Source organism: Hemitrygon akajei, chromosome 2, assembly GCF_048418815.1.
Source record: "Hemitrygon akajei chromosome 2, sHemAka1.3, whole genome shotgun sequence".
Classification (NCBI taxonomy): Eukaryota; Metazoa; Chordata; class Chondrichthyes; order Myliobatiformes; family Dasyatidae; genus Hemitrygon; species Hemitrygon akajei.
Window position 1 is genome coordinate 3663104 of NC_133125.1, and position 26780 is coordinate 3689883.

Below are 26780 nucleotides of genomic sequence, written 5' to 3' on the forward strand. Positions count from 1 at the left end.
TAGGTGATTCAAGATTAACTCTATGATCTCAGATGAGTGAGGAATGTCAGGAGGATTTTGCTCCATTAATGTTGTTAGTAAATGAAAGTTCCTCCTTTTTTCTGATGCTGTTGTCACTCTCCACCGTGGGTAGCTTATTATGTGATCTTGGAGTAGGATTTCATTCTGGGCACACATGAGTGTCATTAGAATTTAGACAGGTTCCATAAATGACGGGCCATTTATATATTTATTTTATTCAAAGAATTTAAAAAGCTAGACCATTTGGCCCATCCAGTCTGCTCTGCCATTCCATCATAGCTGATCCATTTCCCTTTCAACCCATTCTCCTGCTTTCTCTCCATATCTTTTGAAGATTTGACTAACCTCGAGCCTGTGAACTTCCACTTTAAACACACTCAATGACTTGGCCTCCACAGCCATCCATTTTAATTTTATTTTCAAATAAAAACAAAAAAGTTCCAAATTCCAAGTAGATCAAGCTGAGACTGTGGAGATTTGAAGTGGATGACATTTCATCAGATTTTACAAAACTTTGATGTCGATCATGATTTAAGTTGAGGTGAAGGAAAAAGAGGTGAAGAGAACATTTCAGTGTTTTGTGACCATTCTTCTCTCCACGGATATTCTGTGACCATTCTTCTCTCTACAGATGTTCTGTGACCATTCTTCTCTCCACAGATGTTCTGTGACCATTCTTCTCTCCACACATGTTCTGCGACCATACTTCTCTCTACAGATGTTCTGTGACCAGTTTTTCTCTACAGATGTTTTGTGACCATTCTTCCCTCCACAGATGGTCTGTGACCATTCTTCCCTCCACAGATGTTCTGTGACCATTCTTCTCTCTACAGATGTTCTGTGATCAGTCTTCTCTCTACAGATGTTCTGTTTCCATTCTTCCCTCCACAGATGTTCTGTGACCATTCTTCTCTCTACAGATGTTCTGTGATCAGTCTTCTCTCTACAGATGTTCTGTTTCCATTCTTCCCTCCACAGATGTTCTGTGACCATTCTTCTCTCCACAGATGTTCTGTGACCATTCTTCTCTCTACAGATGTTCTGTGACCATTCTTCCCTCCACGGATGTTCTGTGACCATTCTTCCCTCCACGGATGTTTTGTGACCATTCTTCTCTCCACAGATGTTCTGTGACCATTCTTCCCTCCACGGATGTTCTGTGACCATTCTTCCCTCCACGGATGTTCTATGACCGTTCTTCTCTCTACAGATGTTCTGTGACCATTCTTCTCTCTACAGATGTGTGTGACCATACTTCTCTCTACAGATGTTCTGTGATCAGTCTTCTCTCTACAGATGTTCTGTTTCCATTCTTCCCTCCACAGATGTTCTGACCATTCTTCTGTCCACAGATGTTCTGTGATCAGTCTTCTCTCTACAGATGTTCTGTTTCCATTCTTCTCTCCACAGATGTTCTGTGACCATTCTTCCCTCCACAGATGTTCTGTGACCATTCTTCCGTCCACAGATGTGTGTGACCATTCTTCTCTCCACAGATGTGTGTGACCATACTTCTCTCCACAGATGTGTGTGACCATTCTTCTCTCCACAGATGTTCTGTGATCAGTCTTCTCTCCATAGATGTTCTGTGACCATTCTTCTCTCCACACATGTTCTGCGACCATACTTCTCTCTACAGATGTTCTGTGACCAATTTTTCTCTACAGATGTTTTGTGACCATTCTTCTCTCTACAGATGTTCTGTGATCAGTCTTCTCTGTACGGACATTCTGTGACCATTTTTCTTCTGTCCACAGAAGTTCTGTACACATTTTGCTTCTGTCCACAGACGTTCTGTGACCATTTTTCTTCTATCCACAGATGTTCTGTGAATATGTCCAGCATTCTCTTTTGTTACTGATTTCCGTCAACTACTCTTCCACTCAGTTCCAGCACTGTCAATATTTTCTGTCTTTCTGTTTCCCTCATTTATCTCCTTCAATTTAGATCTTTCAGACCAGTGGATCTCAACCTGAGGTCCATGGACCTCTTGCTTAATAGCATTGGTCCATGGCATAATTCAGGAACAGTTTCTTCCCTTCTGCCGTCTAATTCCGAAATGGACATTGAATCCATGAACACTACAGGTTTCACCCGCTAGCTGAAGGTAGAGTGTTCCTATGAATGGTTCGTAAGCAGGAATGTCGTAAAGTGAATAAGCAATTACCATTTATTTATATGGGAAAATTTTGTGAACGTTCCCAGACCCAAAAAATAACCTACAAAATCATGCCAAATAACACATAAAACCTAAAATAACAGTAACCTATAGTAAATGCAGGAATAATATAATAAATGCACAGCCTATATAAAGTAGAAATACTTTTCTGCAATCATTGCAGCACTGTCTAGCGTAGCAAAAATCTCACTACATAGTGTATAATCTCACTACATAGCACTACTAGTGTAGTGGAAACAGTCTCAGCAGAAGCACTCTCTCCAGTAACCTTTAAGCTATGAAGCTGCCAAATCATATCAAATAACACATAAAAATACACAGCCTATATAAAGTAGAAATAATGTATGTGCAGTGTAGTTTCACTTACCGGAATCGGGAAATGTCTGCCTGTCTGGCTGCCTTGATGTCGAAGGTCGAGGTTCGTCGTCTGCTGTGGCTGATGTGGAAGGCTTGAAAAATGACAGTATGCTTGGCTGCTTAGCCTCACACATTTTTCTATCATACAGTTCTTTGTAAGCACTCAAAACATCCTGCAAACCTGCCCTAAACCTATGTACCCTTTCAAAATTAAAGTCATACTTTTCTGCAATCATTGTAGCGTTGTCAATAACAGCGAAAATCTCATGCAATTGCTTAACATTCAGTTCCTGGACGACTTCACTTTTGGGCTGTTCACTACTGTGTTTGGTTTCGATTGTTATCCTTTCCTCTTGCAATTGCATCAGCTTTTCATCTGTCAGTTCTTGGTCATGGGATGCCAAAACCTCTTCAACATCATCTTCGTCAACTTACACAAACCCAGCCTCCTTAGCATTTCGATTGTTCACCACAATCGAAATGCTTAATTATGTCTATTTTTACGCTAATTGTAACGCCTTTATGAGCTCTTTTAGGCTTTTCCGATACCTTAGAACTCATCTTGCTAATGGATGCTCAAAATAAATCGAGATAAAGCACAGATGCTCACAGGCACGTGTTTAAGCAATGGCGGCTAGAATGCAGTTCCGGGGGAGGAGCTCGGCTGCTCGGGGCATGCGCTGTGTTTTTTCGTAACAGTGGAAACCCTTCTGTTAGCGAAAATGGGTAACTAATGCAGGTGTTTCATAACAGCGAGGTGTCATAAAGCAAACGTTCAAAAAACGGAGGGCCACCTGTACCTCACTTTTTTAATATATATTCTGTTTTTGCACAATTTTAATCTATTCAATATATGTACATGTAATTTATTTATTTTAATTTTCCTTGTATATTATATATTGCATTGAACTGCTTTACCAAGTTTACAAATTTCACGACACTTGCTGGTGATAATAAACTTGATTCTGATTCTAAGGTTGGGAACCCCTACTCCAAGGAGATCTGCTACAGCACAGTGGCACGGTAGCATCTGGAACATTTGCAAAGATACATACAGCATGGCATTCATTATTATCATCTCCTTAAAACTAATCAATAAGCTTCAAGACCTTGGCCTCAATTCCTCCTTGTGCAATTGAATTCTCAATTTCCTCACTTGCAGATCCCCGTCAGTTCGGATTGGCAACAGTATTACCTCCACAGTCTCTATCAGTACAGGTGCACAACAAGGCTATGTTGCTTAACCACCTGCTCTACTTACTTTACACTCAATAATGTGTGGCTAAGCACAGCTCCATGATATATTCAAGTTGCTAATGACAACTCTGTCACAGGCTGACTCAAAGGTGGTGATGAATCAGCATATAAGAGGAAGATTGAAAATCTGGCTGAGTGGTGCCACAACAACAACCGCTCACTCAGTGTCAGCAAGACCAAGGAGCTGATCATTAACTTTGGGAGGAGAAAACTGGAGGTCCATGAGCCAACCTCATCAGAGAATCAGAGGTGCTGCCCTCTGAATGAGACTATGCTGCTCTAAGTTGATACAGCATACCCTCCTGTGCACCTCCAGGTTGGTTTAAGTACTGAAAACAGTGGTATTATGGTCTAACCCGTGGTAAGACTATAAGACATAGGAGCAAACTTAGGTCATTTGGCCAGTCGAGTCTGTTCCACCATTCAATCACGGCTGATCATTTTTCTGCACATTTATTTCTACTACTAAAGTGCATGACCATGCAATTTCCAACATTGTGCTTCATTTGCCACTTTCTTGCCCATTTTCCTAATTTGTCTAAGTCCTTCTGCAGCCTACCTGTTCCCTCAACAGTACCTGTCCCTCCACCAATCTTCGTATCATCTGCAAACTTGGCAACAAAACCATCTATTCCAGTAAATCACTGATATACAGCATAAAAAGAAGCGGTCCCAACACCGACCCCTGCAGAACACCTCTAGTCACTGGCAGCCAACCAGAAAAGGATCCTTTTATTCCCACTTGCTGCCTTCTACCAATCAGCCAATTCTCTAACCATGTTTATAACTTTCCTGTAATACCATGGGCTTTTAATCTGATAAGTAGCCTCATGCGTGGCGCCTTGCCAAAGGCCTTCTGAAAGCCCAAATATACAACATCTACTGCATCACCTTTATCTATCCTACTTGTAATCTTCTCAAAGAATTCCAATAGGTTTGTCAGGCAAAATTTTCCGTAAGGAAACTGTGCTAACTTTGTCCTATCTTGTCCTGTGTTTTTTAGCAACACACACAAAATGTCAGAGGAACTCAGCAGGCCAAGCAGCATCTATGAAAAGAGTAAACAGTTGGTGTTTCAGGCCAAGACCCTTCACTGATGTAAGGTCTCAGCCCGAAACGTTGATTGTTTACTATTTTTCATAGATGCTGCCTGGCCTGCTGAGTTTCTTCAGCATTTCTTGTGTGTTGCTTAGATTTCCAGCATCTGCAGATTTTCTCTTGTTTGTAATTTTTTTTAGATTTTCCAGGTGGCTTTGTAGCTCTTATTATCCCATAACTTACTTGAGACCGAGTATTCAATTTCTGAGTAGCACGATCTGCAGCTTTGATTTGCAAGGAATATTGTAAACAAATTTGCACTTATGCACCATGTAAAGGATACATCTCTCAGCCATAATGTAGTCACAGAGTCCTTGGATTCCCATATTGTAATATTCCAGTTGATAGTAGGAAAACCCAAGTGATTGTTGTAAGCATTATCCCATAAAAATTTAAAGTGGTCCGCAGCTTTATACGCTAAAGAGATCAATGATGTAGTTTATGCTTTGAATGTTTCGAAGTACCGTAGATTCCGGACTACAGAGCGCACCTGATTAAAAGCCGCTGGCTCTAATTTTAGAAAGAAAATCAATTTTTTACTTGTACAGGCCGCACCTGATTTTAGGCTGCACCGGATTTTCGGCCGCACCGGATTTTCGGCCGCAGGTGTCCCACGTTGTAATATGAGATATTTACACAGAAAGATATTACACGTGAGGATTTTTTAACTTTTAATTAAATCCATATGGTAACATAAACAAATACATATTGCAAATGCTTTTTTTCGAACCGTGCCTGTAACGCGGCTACTTTTAAATATACGTTGCGTATACTTTTTTACTGAACAACATTCCAATATCTCCTAACGACTGGTAAAAAATATATATACTGCAGCCTACCAGGAAAAGTTATTGATCGCCTTTAACTTAAAAGCAGCGTTTTGGCTCCGCCGCTCCGCCGCTCGCCCCCGCCGTCCCGTTTATCGCAAACGGCATTTTTCCCACAAGACGCGGCGAAACCGGGTGTGACGTCATAGCATCCCGCGATGTAGTACAGAAAACAAATATAGTTAAAACTCTTCTAACTTTAACTAGAAAATGAATTACTAAGCGAAAATATTATAAACTAAATAACTGCCATAAAGGCAGCACAATGCTTTTCTTCGAGTGTTTTCCATGTTGATGAGGGTGAGTACAAATGACTGATTTACAATAATTTAATTGTGAAAGTGCGCTTGATTTATCGTACAATTTCATTGGACCTCTGTGAACTACTCATCAATTTTATTGGTCTACTGTTACGAGGCAAAATGTTTTTGGCGGCATGAAAAAAATCATGTATTAGCCGCACCGTATTAAAGGCCGCAGAGTTCAAAGCTGTTCAAAATGTGGGAAAAAAGTAGCGGCTTATAATCCGACATCTACGGTAGATTTTTTGTACCATTGGTGATAGTCACTTCATTTTACCTTTGGTGGAATGTACAATCTCCAAAATGTTGACTTGTTTGTCATGAGTAAAAATCTCCTCCTGATTTCTCACTAAAGAGCATAGTTTTGTGAAATCTAAACATGAGGTTCTGCAGATGCTGGAAATTCAGAGTAACACACACAAAGTGCTGGAAGAACTCAACAGATAAGCTGAATCAAAAAATTATACAAGAAAGAACCTTTCATGAACCCAAAAATACCAGCTACCTAACCCTAATCCTTGTTTGTTTATTTCAAGACCCCAGCTTTGTATTCCACCAGGCGACTGGCTGTCAGCATTTCAGTATGGCTCAGCCAAACACTGGTGTTTTGAGCTCCCACAGCTAGCTGGATTCTTCTGATGAGACCTCCATTTGCATTGTCACCCCTTCTACTAGTTACTAATCTGTAATCTAAGGAAATCAATGAAAAACAGCTAGTCCTATTTAAAATGACAGTGATGTCACTGGATTGATGTAAAAATCCAATTGGTTTGTTAATGTCCCTCGGGGAAAACTTCTATTAAAATATATCAGGATTTCCTTCCTCAATGTGAGGCAAACTGGCTTATATCTTTTGTTACAGTTGCTACTGAAGTTGCTAAGAAAGCCACTAAGTTTGAGGCTAAGACTGCAGATTGCAGAATCTGGAGCAACAGCCAAAATGCTGAAGGAACTCTGTGGGTCAGACAGATGAAGAGTCTCGAACCGAAACATCAATTATCCATTTCCCTCCATTGAAGCTGCCTGCCATGCTGAGTTCCTCCTGTGATTTCAAAGTTCAAAATAAATATATTACTCAAAGTTTATATACAGTATGTCACCATATACAACCCCAAGATTTGTTTTCATGTGGGCATACTTAATAGTAAATCGAAGAGACATAATAGAATCATTGGAAGACTGCCCCAATAGGAAGAACAAAAGACAACAAACTGCAAATACAAAAGAAGTAATAATAATAAATAAATAAACAAGAAATGTCAAGAACATGAGATGAAGAGTCCTTGAAAGTGAGGTCATAGGCTCTGCGACTCACAACTAATGAACGGGTAGTAAAGTTGTGAAGTTATCTCCTTTGGTTCAAGAGCCTGATGGTTGAGGGTAATAACTGAATCTGGTGGTGTGGTTTCTGAGACTCCTATACCACCTTCCTAATGGCAACAGCAAGAAGAGAGCATGGCCTGGATGATGGGGTTACTTGATGATGGATGCTGCTTTCCTGTGATAGCATTCCATTTATTTGTGTGTGCACTGTCTGAGGGAAGTTAGGAATTGCCAATGAATCTTGACAATGATGACAGAGTTACAGAAAATGAATTGAATAAACTTGGTTCTTACGGTTTGTAATGATGAACCAATCGTTACATGGGCCAGAAAGAAAATAATTTTTAACAAGGAAGATAGAACTGTACTGCAAAGGCTGAATACCCGTGATGCCTGTGCCATTCCAAGCATCCAGCACTCTGTGTGAAAAAATATTGCCTCGTACTTACCCATTAAATTTTCCTTCTCTCATCTTGAACCCTGTGCCCTTTCATATGTGGTATTTTCACACAGGGAAAAGGTTCCTGACTTTCCAACCTTCATATGCCTCTCATAGTTTTATAAACTTGTATTAGGTCTTTCTTCAGAATCCAGTGCTTCAGTAGAAATAATCCAAGTTTGTCTAACCTTTCCTTATAGCTAATGCTCTGAAAATCAGGCAGCATCCTGTGGATTGCTTCTTGCATCCTTTCCAAAGCCACCAAATCTATGATGTGAAGAGGGCACAATACTGAAAACTTGGCCTAACCAAAGATTAATACACATAAAATGCTGGAGCAACTCAGCATGTCAGACAGCATCAATGGAGAGGAATAAAACTGGCCCTTCATCAGAAGCAGCATTTTGTATGCGTTACTCTGAATTTCCGGCAACTACAGAATCTCTTATGTTTATAGCCAAAGATTTATACCGCTGCATCGTGACTTCCCAATTTTCAAAGCAAGATTGCCTCGTTATGATCAAATTCATTCAGATTTATTTCCTCAAACATAAAGCTAAGTGATTTAGAATGTTACTTTATGGGCATATTACGATCATCTTTCATGCTTTCTTGCACTAATTCACTGGAACTAATAATGTGGTGATTTTTGTCATAACAGATTTCAATGGACATATTTTAAAAACGTTTCAATTGCTTTGTTAATATCCATGACATAAGAAGAATTACCATTTGTGAGTGGTGAAAACATTGAACCCTACCTTTCAAAGGTTTGAAAGGTACAATTTAATGTCGGAAGTGTATACAATATACATACTGAAAATGCTTTTTCTTCGCAACCATAATAGAAATTTGGTACACATAATAAAAATTTATATTGCCTATTAATATTATTATATAATAAATCACTATTATAGCATTAAGGTGCTATTAAAGGACCAGTAACTTCCCACCTACCTTGCACATAGACTATGGAGGATGCTACACAATACAGGACCACCAGACTCAAAAACAGTTACTTTCCCCAAGCAGTGAGGCTGATCAACACCTCCACCCACTAACGCCACTGCTTTATTATTTCCTGTCAATAACCTCATGAATAGCCTAGTGTCACTTTATGGAAATACAGTAAATGTACCTATATAAGCTACCTTGTGTATTTATAAGGTTCTGTACAAAAATCTTAGGCACATATAGTAAAGGTACCTAAGACTTTTGCACAGTACTGTATTCATCAACGTAAAGTGAAGAGCAAATTTGTAAATCTGGCGGGAGTAAAGGATGCTGGGAATGGCGAAGGTGGAGTGATGCTGGAGGGGTGGTGCAGGTGCAGGCAGATGAAGCCATGATATACCAGGCAAGATCATTTGACTCCAAACAATTGATTTATTGATCATTATGGAATATCTTGCTGGTGCTTCCCACTCCCTCCCCACTCCCTTCCCCTTTTCCCAACCATGACTTCCCTCTCCCTGCTTCCTTCCCACACTCAGTCCACTATAGAGACCAAGATCAGCAGCAGTACAATGCAATACATAAAATTACTACGGTACTCTGCGAAAGTCTTGTGCTTTTTTACAGGACTGTATTTATATGTTTTTTTGTTTTTGTGTTCTTTATCTTAGTGTGTGTTTTTTTACGTGCTGCATTGGATCTGGAGTACCAATTATTTTGTTTTCCCTACATACACTTGTGTACTGGAAATGACATTAAACTATCTTGAATCTTGCATCTTAAGGAGCATTCTCCCATGGTCATTTCGTGTTTGACCACTAGGTCTGCATTTATTTGTGACCATATAACCATATAACCATATAACAATCACAGCACGGAAACAGGCCATTCCGGCCTTCCTAGTCCGTGCCGAACTCTTAATCTCACCTAGTCCCACCTACCCGCACTCAGCCCATAACCCTCCACTCCTTTCCTGTCCATATACCTATCCAATTTTACCTTAAATGACACAACTGAGCTGACCAAATTAAGACATTTTTAAGAACTTCAAACTGGAAAGCACGGAAAGACCCTTAATCATCCCACTTATGTGTTGAGTTTATTTTAATTCAGATAATTAAAGATTGAAAATTATTCATAACCTACATGTTACCTACATAATCAATCCACACTGTTGAACTGAATACACATTTTGTGCATTGGTTGTTTGCTAATCTTTGTGTGTCATTGATTCAATTGTATTTCTTTGTTCTACTGTAAGTGTCCACAAGAAAGTGAATCTCGGTAATGTATGGTGACATATACAGTACATACTTTGATAATAAGTTCACTTTGAACTTTCAGTGGAGTTTTCAAATTTCTGCAATACCTAACTCACATAGGTTAAGCAGGCCGATTTCTGTGGATGATTATTTTAAACTGCAGGGGTTTACCATACCTCCACCAATAAGTCTAACATTATTGTGCAGGCAGAACAACAGCACTGAGACCTCGTGAAAAGACAGGCTCTGCATTTGTCTGTCTGTACATTTACATGGAATTCCTGACCTTACGGGAGGATCTATTGTTTCAGGTCAACTGTCACAATGGCAAGGAATATCCGGGGTCATTAATGGCTAAAGTTTATAAAGTCTGGCAACCTTTGGAAATTTGTTTTTGACACTTCTAGTTTGGTTCTTCTTATTACACCACATCATTCTTCACAAAATAAAAGTTTCTAAACATTAGAACTGGATATTTTAAGAGCATGTGATTGAAATTGTGATACACATTTTAAGAGTAACCCATAGTATTGTGGATGGAGGACTGTGTATGTGCGTGGGTGGGAGGGAGGAGCAGGACTTGTTTTTGTGTTCTGTGGTGTTCTCCTGAGCATTGTGGACATGGTATGTTGATGCTGGAATGTGTGACGACGGTTCAGGATACCCTCAGTCCATCTTTTGGTGTGTTGGTTGTTAACACAAATAATGCATTTCACTGTATGTTTCAATGTACATATGATAAACAAACTTGAATCTTTAATATCTAGTTTCACTGAATGTTGAAATATGAATCCCTGTTGAAATATTAAAACTTTAGTTAAAATTCTAAAGCTACACTTGAATAAGCTAATAAATAAATTTATCAGGAGCAGGTTGAGCCTGCTACCACCATTAATTGGTACGATAACAGAATTCACATGAAAAAGTTAAAGTGATTTAGTGCTATAATACTGCTCCCACCAGCAATGTTGGCATTTTAAGCTGGATCTACCAGAATAACACTATGTTACAATGGGCATGGACAGCTGCCATACAATCACCATTTGTCCTACCATCCTAGAGTTAGGTGGAATTAGCTATGTTTGAAATTTGCCAGTTAGCTGTGTAAAGTGTCTTTTTTAAAATGTCCTGAGGAGGATTGATGACATAATTAAACTAAAGGCTTGTTGCCCTTTCAAAGACTGTGAAGTTCACCTAGATATCTTAGTTGTGATCGGCTTCTTTCCCCCAGTAAAAGCTAATTAAACTGGTCTGGTATCTCTTGCTCCAGAATAAAATTCTTCCATTATTAGTCATTAGTATTAGTAACAGCTGTAATTACCACACTCTGGAGAATAAACTGTTCCTTTTCCTGTGTTAAACTAGTATTTGAGGAAATGTTATGTGCTGTTATTAATAATGAATTTATCAGTTAAAATTATTTGAAATATTTTCATATTCTGATTGCATATTATTGATGAGCAACACATTTTCTATGTTTATTGATGAGTTAATTTACAGTTGTTTAGAAAGTCTTCCAAGCCAGGACGTGATTAGCAACAGTTGATGTGGTGATGCATGTTACATTCTTCTGCTGCACCCCACCCCCACCATCACTGAGGCAACATTGTGCTGACTGTATATTCAGCTCAGACCTATCAAGGACGTGAACAGATCAATTGCACACTCACAATTTCTTCACCAACAACGAAGTACGTTGATTTAAAGTATCTGCATAATCTGAAATCTGCCTCTAAAGTGAGCAATTAATTTGAAGTAATAAAAAGTTCTAACAGTGGAGAATGGGGTATGAGGTCAGTCTCTATTTCCTGTGGCAGTTTCAGCCATCAGTAAGAAAATTAATGCTTCACAGATGACTTTTGAGGCCCCAAGGGTTTAGGAAATGTGTGATGGTACATCCGTGAGTTAGAAACCAGGACTAACTTTAAAAGAAATTGTAGTAACAGTTTACCATTTGTCACAGGGATCTAAAAAAGAAAGAGAACATTTGTAATGGAATTGTGCAATTTTTATCCACTAAAGATCTTGGGATGTTTTAGTTAACTATACGCACTACAGAAATCAAATTTATAGATATCGTCAATTTCTTAATACTGAATAGCATTTATATTGTTTTAGATGTGATTGTTTTAGATTTGGGCTATTTTTGTGCTGTGTATGACTGCCGGTACTCTGTTTTGCATCTTGGCCGCAAAGAAACTCTGTTTCATTTGGCTGTATTCATGGTTATTAATGTGTGATTGAATGACAAATAAATTTGAACTTGAACTATTATTGTATTATAAAAGACTTTTGTCTATATAGGGATCCATCCTAAAGGACTTAATGAAGAATTATTATTATTTATTATTTGAAATTGTTTTGCAGTAGGATTAAAGGCGCCACAGTATCATCGTGGTTAGCACGACGTGGTTACAGCTCAGGGCATTCTGGAGTTTGAAGTTCAATTCCAACGCCATCTGTAAGGTTCTCCTCATGAACCACGTGGGTTTCCTCCGGGTGCTTTGGTTTCCCCCCCCCCCCCCCCACCGTCCAAAGATTTATTGGTTAGGATATTAATTGGTCATTGTAAATTGTCCTGTGAGTTAAATTGGTGGGTTGCCAGGCAGTGTGACCCAAAGGGCTGGAAGGTCCTGGTCCACACTGTATCTTTAAGTAAATTTAAAAATAAAATAAAGTAATTCCGTTAAGTTATAACACAGTTTTTCTTGCAGTTTTAAATTTTACATGGGGACATTAGGGGACAGCAGTGAGCAGAGATAGGAATTCTCCATAGTGAAAATTGAGTGTGCTCTTGGCATTTCTTCTGTAAGTCCAAATAGATGATTACATAAAAATTGTATAAATTTTGCGTGTAAATCAAATGAGCTCTAGAGGGAGTTAGAGAATAAAATACAGGCAGCCCCCGGGTTATGTACAAGTTCCATTCCTGAATCCGTCTTTAAGTCGGATTTGTATGTAAGTCGGAACAAATATATCCGGTATTATTTAGCGTCAGTTAGTCAAACGTTTGTCTTAGTATATAGTATATATTTTACCTTTCTATACATATAAAACACTTAAGAGTATTCCAATAATTAAACCACTGTGTTACTTAGTAATAATTGTAGCTTTCATCGGGGCAGGGCCTTTCACATGCTCCATTATTCTCACTTTATCCTTTAAAATTGTTCCGATCGTTGACCGACTGTAGCCTAACACTTTTTCAATGACCGATGGCATTTCATCTCTTTCCAAACGCTTTATTATTTCCACTTTATTTTCAATCGTGATTGCTTCCCGTCAATGAAACAGAAACACTGCGGGTGGCGTGTCCCGAGCTCCGCCGGCTCCCGAGGTCCGCTGGGTCCTAAGGACCACAGGCTAAATGGGACAAGTGGGGTCTGTGCTGGGTTTGGGTATTTGATCATCCACAATATTCCGTGTGGGAATTTAAACTGGAGGTGGCAGTGCATTTTTTATGAGTTCGAGTTCGAGTTGGGAGCGCGACATCAACCCAGCATGGATGGTACGGGAGTCACTGGATTGATATCAACCCGGCACGGGAGCAGTCTGTCACTAAATCGAACTCGGGAACCTCCGTTCTCCAGCCCAGCGCTGATCTCACTGCGCCACCAGCTGACCGGAACGGGGGGTGGGGGGCAGGGTCAGAATGAATCTTACTAAGAAAAATTTAAGCCAAATGCAAAGTTAAACAATCAACACAGTGTCAATGGTGACAACTTAAAATGGCGGATGGCGTCACAATCCTACTTAAAATGGCGGACGGCATCGCAATCTGACTTAAAATGGCGGATGGCGTTCTCCTTCCTCGGTTCGTAAGTACGAGTTGTCCGTAAGTCAGATGTTTGTAACTCGGGGACTGCCTGTATAAACATGGATAATGAAAGTAAGAAAGGAAGGATAAGTAAGTCACATTATTAGAATTGCCATCCCACTTCTGAAAAAGCCTTTTTTTTGTTTAAATTACTAGATAAAAACGATGTAATTAAAAATAGAACAGCACATATTTGGTCATATTTGCCATGGCACCTTTAATCCCACTGCAAAACAATTTCAAATAATAAATGAAGATAGTTCTTGATGAAGCTCTTTAGAATGAATTCCTATATGGTCAAAAGTTTTTTCTGATGCCACAATAGTGCACTTGCAAAAAGAGAACTAGCTATATGGAATAGTTAGCCTCTTGTAAAGACATTGTGAGGAAATTAGCACCAGTCTTATGTAACAGACAATCAGAATGATAATCAGAATCAGGTTAAATATCACTGGCATATGTCATGAAAGTTGTTCTGCAGAAGCAGTACTTTGCAATACATAACAACAAAAAACTATAAGAAATATATACAATGCCTATAAAAAGTATTCACTCTTTTGGAAGTTTTCATGTTTTTTTTACAAAATTGAATAACAGTAGATTTAATTTGGCTTTTTTTGACACTGATCAACAGAAAAAGACTCTTTTGTATCAAAGTGAAAACAGATCTCTGTAGGTCTTGCTAGAAGTAAAAACAAAGTGTGCAAAGCATAACATAATAGACTGTTGTATGTGTTCCCTCGGCTTACCCTTCCTGAAATCCATAGTCATTTCCTTGATCTTACTGATGTTGAGTGCAAGGTTGCTATTCCAATAGGTTAACCAGCTGGTATACCTCACTTTTGTACACCTCCTCGTTATCATCTAAAATCTATAAACAATAGAGGTGTTGTTGGCAAATTTATAGATGACGTTTGAGCTGTGCCAAATCACACATTCGTGGGTGTGGAGACAGTAGAACAGTGGGCTAAGCATGCACTCTTGAGGTGCGCCAGTGTTGATTGTCAGCAAGGAAGAGATAGTATTTCTGAGCAGAATCACCAGACTAGTTATTTGTCTATTGAAACTGAACATGAGATAATAAATGTAGATTTTCATGACATATTTGTACTGTATACATAAAAAAATCCAGTGTATTTTCAAACTATTGTAAGACATACGCTGGGATATATTCGTGATAAAAGGTAGTACTCAGTACCACTACTGAGAAAATAGCTGATCTACTGAAATAAACAACCAACGTTTCGGGCCAAGACCCTTCATCAGTCCTGATGGAAGGGTCTCAGCTAAAACATCAAATGTTTATTCTTGCAAACATGAGGAAATCTGCAGATGCTGGAAATTCAAGCAACACACACAAAATGCTGGTGGAATGCAGCAGGCCAGGTAGCATCTATAGGAAGAAGTACAGTCGACGTTTATTCTTTTCATGCTGCCTGAACTGCTGAGTTTCTCTGATGTTTTATGTGTGTTGTTCTGGATTTTTAGCATCTGTAGAATCTCTTGTGCTTATGATCTACTGAAATACTCGACCTGGCATATTGTAATTAGGAGATTGGTAAAGGATTGCTAACTCATGATTTGCTGACCTTTTGTTGATCAAGAGCACAACTAATGATTTTTAGTCAGGTACATATGTCAGTGGAAAAGATTGTCACAAAACTTTAGAGTTATATTGCTAATTGAAATACTAATTAAGTGGTGGCATTCTTCAGAATTGAGCCCTGATAAAGGGCCTTAGCCTGAACCATTGACTGTTTATTTCTCTCCATTGTTGCTGCCTGGTCTGCTGAATTCCTCCAGCATTTTGTGTGTGTCATTCTTATGAATTTATTCACACTTCAGTACAATCTTAACTTCTTATATGACACTTCTGGTATGGAATGGTCACTGAACGTGATTGGAAATAGCTGCATAAAGTTGTAAATTCACCCAAGTCCATCATGGCACTAGCCTTCCCAGCTTTGAGGCCATCATCAAAAGACGATGCCCCAAAAAGGTGGCATCCGTCATTAAGCACCTATATAATCTTAGACATGCTTAAGGAGGAGGTACAGGAGCCTTCAGAAAAACACTCAACATTTCCGGAACAACTTCTTCCTCTCCACCATCAGATTTCTGAATGGCAATGAACCAAGAGAAAATCTGCAGATGCTGGAAATCCAAGCAATACACACAAAATGCTGGAGGAATTCAGCAGGCCAGGCAGTTTCTATAGAAAAAAGTACAGTCAACATTTTAAGCCATCACCCTTCATCGGGATTGGAACCTTACTATTTTTGCACTCTTTTTGCATTAATTTAATTTATTTTTATTATATATTTCTTAATGTAATTTTAAGTAGTTTGTTGCCACTAACCAACAAACTACATGACATATGTCTGATATTCTGGTTCTGATCCTGATTCTCTCACTGCACTGAATAGAGAGTGTGGACTGATATGTGAAGTGTATAAATTATTTTAAAAAATTAGCTGCTATAAAACTAAGCTTGTAGTTTTCAATGAATATGATTGAAGTCACCAGATTAAAAATTATATTCCCCGATCTTACATAGAAACATAGAAAACCTACAGCACTATACAGGCCTTTCAGGCCACAATGCTGTGCTGAACGTGTACTTACCTTAGAAATTTCCTCGGGTTACCCATAGTTCTCTATTTTTCTAAACTCCATGTACCTATCCAGGAGCCTCTTAAATGACCCTATCGTATCTGCCAATATTGTATCTTATTATAACACAACCAAGTTTAAAGCATAGTTGGATTACTTTCTCTATTCAGAATATATTTTTTGCTCAGTGCAGAATTGTTCACCACTCTTGTGTGGTGTAAAACAGTAGATTTTTGCACAAAATAATTATTGGATCTTTTACACAGAATTCTTGAAGACATGGTTGCTAGTATATTTATATCTATGTGAGCCAACATCAAGTTATTTTAAATGATCAGCAGAGAATTACATAAAATGTGGAGAAACCTTTTCTTATTCTCTGTAATCCCCTCCTACTCTCCCACTCTCCCACCTTCAAATTATCTCATTTGATTACGGTAATTCTCAGGCTGGGTCAGTTCTCTTCAGCCAACATTAATATTAGCATTAAGTAATTTTTAACAGAAGTACATTTTATTTAATTTTATCTAATTGCATTTTCCAATATGTATAATTCAGCCATAATTTGCTAGAAAAACTATGAAATTTTGAGTGATCAGCTATTAATTCAGAGAAAGCATGTGACAGTGCCTCTCACTCATTGTATGGGTAAGATTTCCCATTATTAGTTCACAATTATAAACCATTAATAGTGAAATCAGTGAAGAATTTTAAATGAAAGAAAAGCAAGATTATTTTTCTTGTACTTCTATCTGAGACTTTTCCATTGAATCAAGTTCCTGCAGTTTGGCAGCCATTCATCATATATAATTATCCACTTTGCTCGCAATTTAAATGACAAGCCTACAAGACCATAAAACCTGAATGACATCCTGTTCAAATAAATTGATATCCTTGCGTGTTTCCAATGTATTTGTACTTTGGTCTTGATTAAGCAAAAGTTCTTTTTGATTTTTTAATGCTGTTGGCTTTTATGACATACATCAGGATTACCCTCTGCAGCCACTTTATTATGTATCTCCTGATGAAGGGTCTCGGCTGAAATGTCGACTGTTTGCTCTTTTCAATAGATGCTGCCTGATCTGCTGAGTTCCTCTCGCATTCTGTGTGTATTGCTTTGGATTTCCAGCATTTGCAGAACTTCTCATGAACATACTGTCAGGAGTAGATCTACTTTTTGGTCTTCCCACCAATCTCCATTATCAATAGAGACTATAATGCATAAAAATCCCAGGAGATCAGCAGTTTCTGAGATACACTAACCAGCCCGTCTGGCATCAACAATCATTCTAACAGTCAAAGTCAGTTAGGATGCATTCCTTCCCCATTCTGATGTTTGGTCTGAACAACAACTGAACCTCTAAATGTCTGCATGCTTTAATGCATTGAGTTGCTGCCACATGATTGACTGATTATATATTTGCATTAACAAACAGACATACAGGCATACCTAATAAAATATCCACCAAGTGAAAAAGACCACCTTTGCCGTCTTGCTCTTAGGCTGTGTATAGGAGACTTGCCAGGTGGGAAAAGAGATGGGTGCGTAGTAAGGGAAGGGGGTAAGTAGAACACATCAGCAGTGGCTGGAATTTTTTCTTGCTGAGTTTGTGTCAGGATGAACAGTTGTGAAGAGTCTCAACCTGAAACCGCAACCTTTAACTTTTCTTCGCAGATACCAATAGACCTGCTGTGTTCTTGCAGCATCTTGTTTTCGCTCCAGATTCCAGCATCTGCAGTACCTTATGTCTCTCGATTTTCATATGGAGGTCTTAAGTAGATGAGGTATTAAGTGAACCTATGAAACATTTTGGGCCTGGTAGGTCACATCATGGACTGCAGATGCCCATGCCATTTCAAGGTGCTTGTGAGCTGAATTGCTGTTCTGTGGCTTATTTTTAATGAAGTATTTAATGATGGTGTTGCAGCTCCAATGGGAATCATCAAATATTCCCGTTTAGTACTGCTATAGCTGAAAACCACAGTTACTGCCACAGGTACTTCAGTAAGCAGTACTTTTTAGGGCACTACTAAAAATGTCCTCCATCTCTGATGGTCCTTCATCATATCAGTAGCTTCATCTCAGTTTTCACTGTTGTCAGCGATACCAGTCCCGAGCGGAGACTCGGGAATACCAATGCATAAAGACATAGAAGGATTCTTCATTGCTATTTCCTTAATAGTTTTTATTCAGCAATAAGCATTGTTTCCCTGAGCTGAAGCTCTGAACCTGGAGGACCAGTACACACTCTCAGACAGGCAACTCTCCTTTGACCTGTTTGGCATGGGTGACCCAAACAAGAGCCAAAGCATAAAACCCTGACTCCCTCCAGCATAAATCTCTGGGTCATTGAAGCATACAAACCTCCAAACCACACACAAAATGCTGGAGGATCTCAGCAGGCCAGGCAGCATCTGTGGAAAAAAGTACTCAAATGGAATATAAGGTGTTGTTCCTCCAACCTAATTGTGACCTTATCCTGGGAGATCCCTCTTGTTCTGGTAGACGGAGCATAGATGCTCAGCGAAGCGGTCTTCCAATCTACATCGGCTCTCACCGATACACAGGAGGCCACACCAGCAGCACTAAACACAGCAAATGACCCCAACAGACTCGCAGGTGAAGTTTCACCTCACCTAGAAGGACTGTTCGGTGCCCTGTATGGTAGTGAGGGAGGAGATGTAGGGACAGGTGAAACACTTGTTCCGCTTGCAAGGATAAGTGCCAGGAGGGAGATCAGAGGGTGGGAAGGGACGAATGGACAAGGGAGTTGCGTAGGGAGCGATCCCTGCGGAAAGTAGAAAGTTGGGGGGGGGAGGAAAGATGTGTTTGGAGGTGGGATACAGTTGGAGGTGGTGGAAGTTTTGGATCTCCCAGTGGCCAACCACTTTAATTCCATTTCCCATTCCCATTCCCAGAGTCCATCATCCATGGCCTTCTCCACTGTCGGCATAAACCACACTTAGGTTGGACAAACAATATCTTATATTCCGTTTGGATAGCCTTCAACCTGATGGTATGAACATCGATTTCTCAAACTTCTGGTAATGCCTCCAGTCTCTCTCATGTTCTCTCCTTGCCTGCCCATCGCCTCCCTCTGGTGCTCCTTCCCCCTTTTTCTTTCTTCCATGTCCTTCTGTCTCTTGCACCAATCAACTTCTTAGGTCTTTGCTTCATCCCTCCCCCTCTGTGATTCACCTATCCCCTGGTGTTTCTCTCTCCCCGCCCCACACCTTTCAAATCTGCTCCGCAGCTTTTTTTCTCCAGTCCTGCTGAAAGATTTTAGTCGGAAATGTCGACTGTACTTTTTCCGTAGATGTGGCCTGGACTGCTGAGTTCCTCCAGCATTTTGTGTGTGTTGCTTGGATTTCCAGCATCTGCAGATTTTCTTTTGTTTGTGAGCCTCCAAACCACGACAAGGTTATGGTCCTCTTAGATTATTTGAAGACTTAAAAGTGAATAATTTCCCTGCACACTGTGACATACTCTCTCATTCATTGCCTTTAATTCCAACCTGAATTTACTTAAAGTTGCCTGAGACATTGAAACTATTGTGAAGTCAAGTCAAGTTACTTTTATTGTCATTTCAACCATAGCTGCTGGTACAGTACATAGTAAAAATGAGACAACGTTTTTCAGGACCATGGTGTTACATGACACATTACAAAAACTAGACTGAACTATGTAAAAAAAAACAACACAGAGAAAACTACACTAGACTACAGACTTACACAGGACTGCATAAAGTGCACAAAAATAGTGCAGGCATTACAATAAATAATAAACAGGACAACATGGCAAGGTGTCAGTCCAGGCTTCGGGTATTGAGGAGTCTGATAGCTTGGGGGAAGAAACTGTTACATAGTCTGGCCGTGAGAGCCCGAATGCTTCGGAGCCTTTTCTCAGACGGCAGGAGGGAGAAGAGATTGTATGAGGGGTGCATGGGGTCCTTCATAATGCTGTTTCCTTTGCGGATGCAGCGTGTAGTGTAAATGTCCGTGATGTCGGGAAGAGAGACCCCGATGATCTTCTCAGCTGACCTCACTATCCACTGCAGGGTCTTGTGATCCGAGATGGTGCAATTTTCCAAATCAAGCAGTGATGCAGCTGCTCAGGATGCTCTCAATACCCTGTAGAATGTGATGAGGATGGGGGGTGGGAGATGGACTTTCCTCAGCCTTCGCAGAAAGTAGAGACACTGCTAGGCTTTCTTTGCTATGGAGCTGTTGTTGAGGGGCCAGGTGAGATTCTCCGTCAGGTGAACACCAAGAAACTTGGTGCTATTTACGATCTCTACCGAGGAGCCGTCGATATTCAGCAGGGAGTGGTTGCTCCATGCCCTCCTGAAGTCAACAACCATCTCTTTTATTTTGTTCAAATTAAGAGACAGGTTGTTGGCTCTGCACCAGTCTGTTAGCCGCTGCACCTCCTCTCTGTAAGCTGTCTTGTCGTTCTTGCTGATGAGACCCACCACAGTCGTGTCATCGGCGAACTTGATGATGTGGTTCGAGCTGTGTGTTGCAGCACAATCATGGGTTAGCAGAGTGAACAGCAGTGGACTGAGCACACAGCCCTGGGGAGCCCCTGTGCTCAGTGTGATGGTGTTGGAGATGCTGCTCCCGATCCGGACTGACTTGAGGTCTCCCAGTCAGGAAGTCTAGGATTCAGTTGCAGAGGGAAGGTGTTTAGACCCAGTAGGCTCAGCTTTCCAATCAGAGGGATGATTGTGTTGAATGCTGAACTGAAGTCTATGAACAGCATCCGAACGTATGTGTCTTTTTTGTCCAGGTGAGTTAGGGCCAGGTGGAGGGTGGTGGCAATGGCAAACTGCAGGGGGTCCAGTGAGGGGGGCAGCAGGGTCTTGATATGCCTCATGATGAGCCTCTCGAAACACTTCATGATGATGGATGTAAGTGCAACGAGACGATAGTCACTTAGGCAGGACACTGAAGACTTCTTTGGCACGGGGACAATGGTGGCGGCCTTGAAGCACGTTGGAATGGTGGCACTGCTCAGGGAGATGTTGAAGATGTCAGTGAGAACATCTGCTAGCTGATCTGCACATCCTCTGAGCACTCTATCAGGGATGTTGTCTGGTCCAGCAGCCTTCCGTGGGTTGACCCTGCACAGGGTTCTTTTCACGTCGGCCACAGAGAGACACAGGACCTGGTCATTTGTAGGAGGGGTGGACTTCCTCGCCGCTACGTCATTTTCTGCCTCAAACCGGGCGTAAAAGTTATTCAGCGCATCTTGTCAGAATACTTCTCTGCTTTCCTGTATGAGGCCTAAATATACTTTTGATTCTTGTGTTTTGGGGAAAACAGCTGATTTCTTTAACTCTGATCTCATTAATAATAGAATTCCTACTAAGATGCCAATTAAAACACTTGTTATTTTGTTTGTAACCCAATGTCAACATTCTGATGAAGGGAGCTATTTACACTGTGACACTCCAGTGCCAACGTGACACTGTTTTGCTGCGTTGGCTGGCATTGTTATTATTCCAGGTGTTCCTGGCAGAGGTGACTAGGCTTAGGGCAGCCTACCAGGAGGTTCAGTTTCCTTGCCAGTGATGCTTTTAGTCAGAGAACATGATGAGCTCTTTTATGCAAAGCACTGTGGGACTGTAAAGTGCTTTTGAACGTAGGTAAAAAGTACATGATGAAAAATGAGAAGTATAATAAAATCTAATTGAAAAATGTTTACATTTCTGCAATAATTGTCAAAACATTATATTGTTAGGATGAATTTAATACTACCTTGCCCTTAATTCATGGCTTAAGGTTCAAATGTAACGAAGAAATTATAAATATGAGAAGAAACATTTGAAGTTTGTAAGTATTACTAAAATTAGATACGCCTAGACTAATTTATCCTAAATGTTGTCTTTTAGTAATGAAAAATTAAAACACAGTTATGTTTTTTCTATATTAAACTCAGGAGATTCTGTAAATGTTGGAAATCCAAGCAACACACACAAAATGCTGGAAGAACTCAGCAGGTCAGGCAGCATCAATGGAGGGGAATAAACAGTTGATGTTTTGGGCTAAGTACTAATGAAAGGTCTTGTCCTCAAACAGGAACTGTTTATACATTTCTGTAGATGTTGCCTGACCTGCTGAGTTCCTCCAGCATTTTGTGTGTTACTCTGTATTTTCAGCATGATTTCCAAGTCCTGAAGAAGGGTCCATATTTTTAAATATTTCAATCTATTCCTATTGTATCCATTTTTCTTAAACATGAGAAATTCTGCAGATGCTGGAAATCCAAAGCAAAACCATTTTTGTTTACTAATTATTACAAAGCTCCTTTTCTTCATTTCTTTTGGCAATTCCTTGTTTGAGACAGCTGAACAGGCAAGTGGTAGATGCTGCTTTGGTGTCTTCATTTACTGTAATTTATCCAGAAATCGAGAAGCTTGTGTGAAGGCTAACCTTCAGCCCCAACATCACTTTATATTTTTCAGAGGGATAAGTCTCTCTCTCTGACTCGACTTAACTGAATCGTTTGAGCTGTACAGGCATATTAATACAGTTTTTAAAACATCACATTTCATCCTGATCAGATTTTAAATATTTGTGAAGAGTATGCAGAAGGTAAGCAAAATGGAAGAGGTACTGGAGAAATTCATAAAATGGAGAAACAGAAAAATAATATACAAATTAAGGGTTTACATTAGTGAAACATCAGTCTGTCTGTGGGTTCCCTTTTCATTTTAGTCTGACCTGAGTCAGAATCAGGTTTATTATCACCGGCACGTGACATGAAATTTGTTAACTTAGCAGCAGCAGTTCAATGCAATACATAATATAGAAGAGAAAAAATAATGATAATAATAAATAAAAAAGTGAATCAATTACAGTATATGTATATTGAATAGATTAAAAAACATGCAAAAAACACAAATGCTGTACATTAAAAAAAGTGAAGTAGTGTCCAAGGGTTCAGTGTCCATTTAGGAATCGGATGACAGAGAAGCTGTTCCTAAATTGCTGAGTGTGTGCCTTCAGGCGTCTGTACCTCCCACATGATGGTAACAGTGAGAAAAGGGCATGCCCTGGGTCCTGGAGGTCCTTAATAATGGACACTGCCATTCTGAGACACCGCTCCCTGAAGATGTTCTGGGTACTTTGTAGGTTGGTATCCAAGATGGAGCCGACTAAATTTACAACCCTTTTCAGTTTCTTTTGGTCCTGTGCAGTCCCTCCCCCCCACCCCCATACCAGACACTGATGCAGCCTGTCAGAATGCTCTCCACGGTACAACTATAGAAGTATTTGAGTGTATTTGTTGACATGCCAAATCTCTTCAAACTCCGAATAAAGTATAGCAGCTGTCTTGCCTTCTTTATAACTGCATCGATATGTTGGGACCAGGTTAGATCCTCAGAGATCTTTGACACCTAGGAACTTGAAACTGCTTACTCTCTCCACTTCTGAACCCTCTACAAGGATCGGTATGTGTTCCTTCGTCTTACCCTTCCTGAAGTCCACAGTCAGCTCTTTTGTCTTACTGATGTTGTGTGCTGGTTGTTGCTATGGCACCATTCCACTAGTTGGCATATCTCACTCCTGTACGCCCTTTCGTCACCACCTGAGATTCTACCAACAATGTTTGTATCGTCAGCAAATTTATAGATGGTATGTGGGTTATGCCTAGCCACACAGTCATGTATATACAGAGAGTAGAGCAGTGGGCTAAGCACACACCCCTGAGGTGCACCAGTGTTGACAGTCAGCAAGGAGGATATATTATCACCAGTCTGCACAGATTGTGGTCTTCCAGTTATGAAGTTGAGGATCCAATTGCAGAGGGAGGTACAGAAGCCCAGGTTCTGCAACTTCTCAATCAGGATTGTGGGAATGATGGTATTAAATGCTGAGCTATAGTCGAACAGGATCCTGACATATGTGTTTGTGTTGTCGAGGTGGTCTAAAGCTGTGTGGAGAGCCATCAAGTTTGTGTCTGCCATTGACCTATTGTGATGGTAGGCAAATTGCAAAGGGTCCAGGTCCTTGCTGAGGCAAGAGTTCAGTCAAGTCATGACCAACTTCTCAAAGCATTTCATCACTGTAGATGTGAGTGCTACTGGGTGATAGTCATTTAGGCGTCTTACATTATTTTTCTTAGGCACTGGTATAATTGTTGCCTTTTTGAAGCAAGTGGGAACTTCCACCCATAGCAGTGAGAGGTTGAAAATGATTATGGAAATACATGAAAATGATTTATGAAAATATATATATGCACCAAGTTTTAAGCTTGTTTCAATTTTCTACTCAATTTTCAGATTTTCCATGTTTTCTAGCTTTAGAATCAATGAAAACTACAGCACAGAAACAAGCTCGTCAGACCATCCAGTCTGTGTCGAATTACTTAATTGCCTAATCCCATCAACTTTCACTGGGACCATAGCCATATATACCCCTGCTATCCGTGTTCCTTTCTAAATTTCTCTTGAATGTTGAAATCGAAATCACATCCACCACTTGCACTGACAGCTTGTTCCATAATTCTCACCACTCTGAGTGAAGAAGTTTCCTTATGTTCCCGCTAAACATTTCACCTTTCACGATTAACACATGACCTCTAGTTGTAATCCCACCCAAGCTCAGTGGAAAAAGCCTGCTTGCATTTACCCTATCTATGCCCCTCATAATTATTCTTACTGCTATCAAATCAACCCTCAGTCATCTACATACTAGGCAATAATGTTCTAACATATTCAGTCTTTACTTATAACTCGGGTTCTCCATTCCTGGCAACGTCGTTGTAAATTTTCTCTGTAATCTTTCAGTCTTGGTTACATCTTTCCTGTCATCTTGATCTTCCTCATGTTCTATACTCTATTTATCTGGAATTTAGTTCAAAATTCCTCTTGGTTTTCCGTTTCTCAACTCTTTTTATTCTAATGAAGGACATGAGACTATTAAGATATAGGAGCAGAATTAGGCCAATTGGACTATTGAGTCTGCTCCACCATTTCATCATGGCTGATTTATCATCCCTTTCAACCCCATTCTCCTGCCTTCTCCCCGTAACGTTTAATGCCCTTATGAATCACAAACCTATCAATGTATACCCAATGATTTGGCTTCCACGGCCACCTGTGGCAATGAATTTTACAGGTCCACTACCCTCTAGTTAATGAAATTCCTTCTCAACTCTGTTATAAAGGGATGTCCTAATCTGAGGCGGTGCCCTTTGATCCTAGACTCCCCCACCATAGGAAACATCCTCTCCACATCCACTCTTTCTCAGTCTTGTCAATATTCAATAGGTTTCAAACAATGAGATACCCTCCACCCCATTCGTCTAAACTCTCCTGATACGTTAACCCTTTCATTCCCTGAATCGTTCTCGTTAACCTCCTCAGGACCCTCTCCAATCTGATTTATCTGATTTATTTCAGATTTCAGCATATTGCAAGAGGTGACTAATGGAGGAGATGTGTTCATCTTTCCCAAACAAGCAAGAACATTGAATATTTTAGACCTTAAGACATAGGAAGAGAATCAAGTCAGTTCCGCCATTAAATCATGGCTGATTTATTATTCCTCACAACTTCACTTTTCTGTATTCTCCCCATAATCTTTGATGCCCTGAGTAACCAAGAACCTATCAATGTCCACGTTAAATACACAAAATGACTTGGCCCCCACAGCCATCTGTAGGAATGAATACTACAGATTCACCACCCACTGGCTAAAGAAATTGCTCTTCATTTCTGTTCTAAATGAATGATCTTCTATGCCCTCTGGTTTCTCCCCCATTCCCTTGATTGGAAACATCATCTCCATGCCCACTCTATCTTGGTCTCTCTATATTCGATAGGTTTCAGTAAGAACCCCTCTCATTCTTCTAAACTCGAGTGAGTTTGGATTAGATCGATGTTTGTGTTTGTAAAATGGGTTCAGAATCAGAATCAGGTTTGTTATCACCGGCATGTGACATGAAATTTGTTAACTTAGCAGCAGCAGTTCAATGCAATACATAATCTAGCAGAGAGAAAAAAATAATAATGTGGCCTAGATAGAATAACTAAGTAAACTGGATTCTAGTTAATAAGGCCATCAGGTAATCGGTCAGCCACTTGTTTGGGACAACTTTTAAAGTAGAAAAACATTGAGAAAATAGTTAGGGTTCCTTTTGTTTATTTGAAACACTCACTATGCCGCTTGATTAGGGCAGGAGACTTATGCTGAACAGTTTCTAACTAGTGTCAATCGTGTGCACTTGTGTGGCCATTTGACATTAGACAGTATTTAAAATGAACAGTTTATAGCATCGGTGATGTTTGTCTGTGTTCAAAGCGCAGTGATATTTGTCTTTG

The 26780-nt window shown here is 40.0% G+C and overlaps 1 protein-coding gene across 8 annotated transcripts in view; it reads left to right on the plus strand.

Annotated features, from left to right (window-relative positions):
* The window catches only part of arb2a (ARB2 cotranscriptional regulator A), a 549148-nt gene that overhangs the window by 279831 nt on the left and 242537 nt on the right, over positions 1 to 26780 (plus strand). The window lies entirely within an intron of this gene.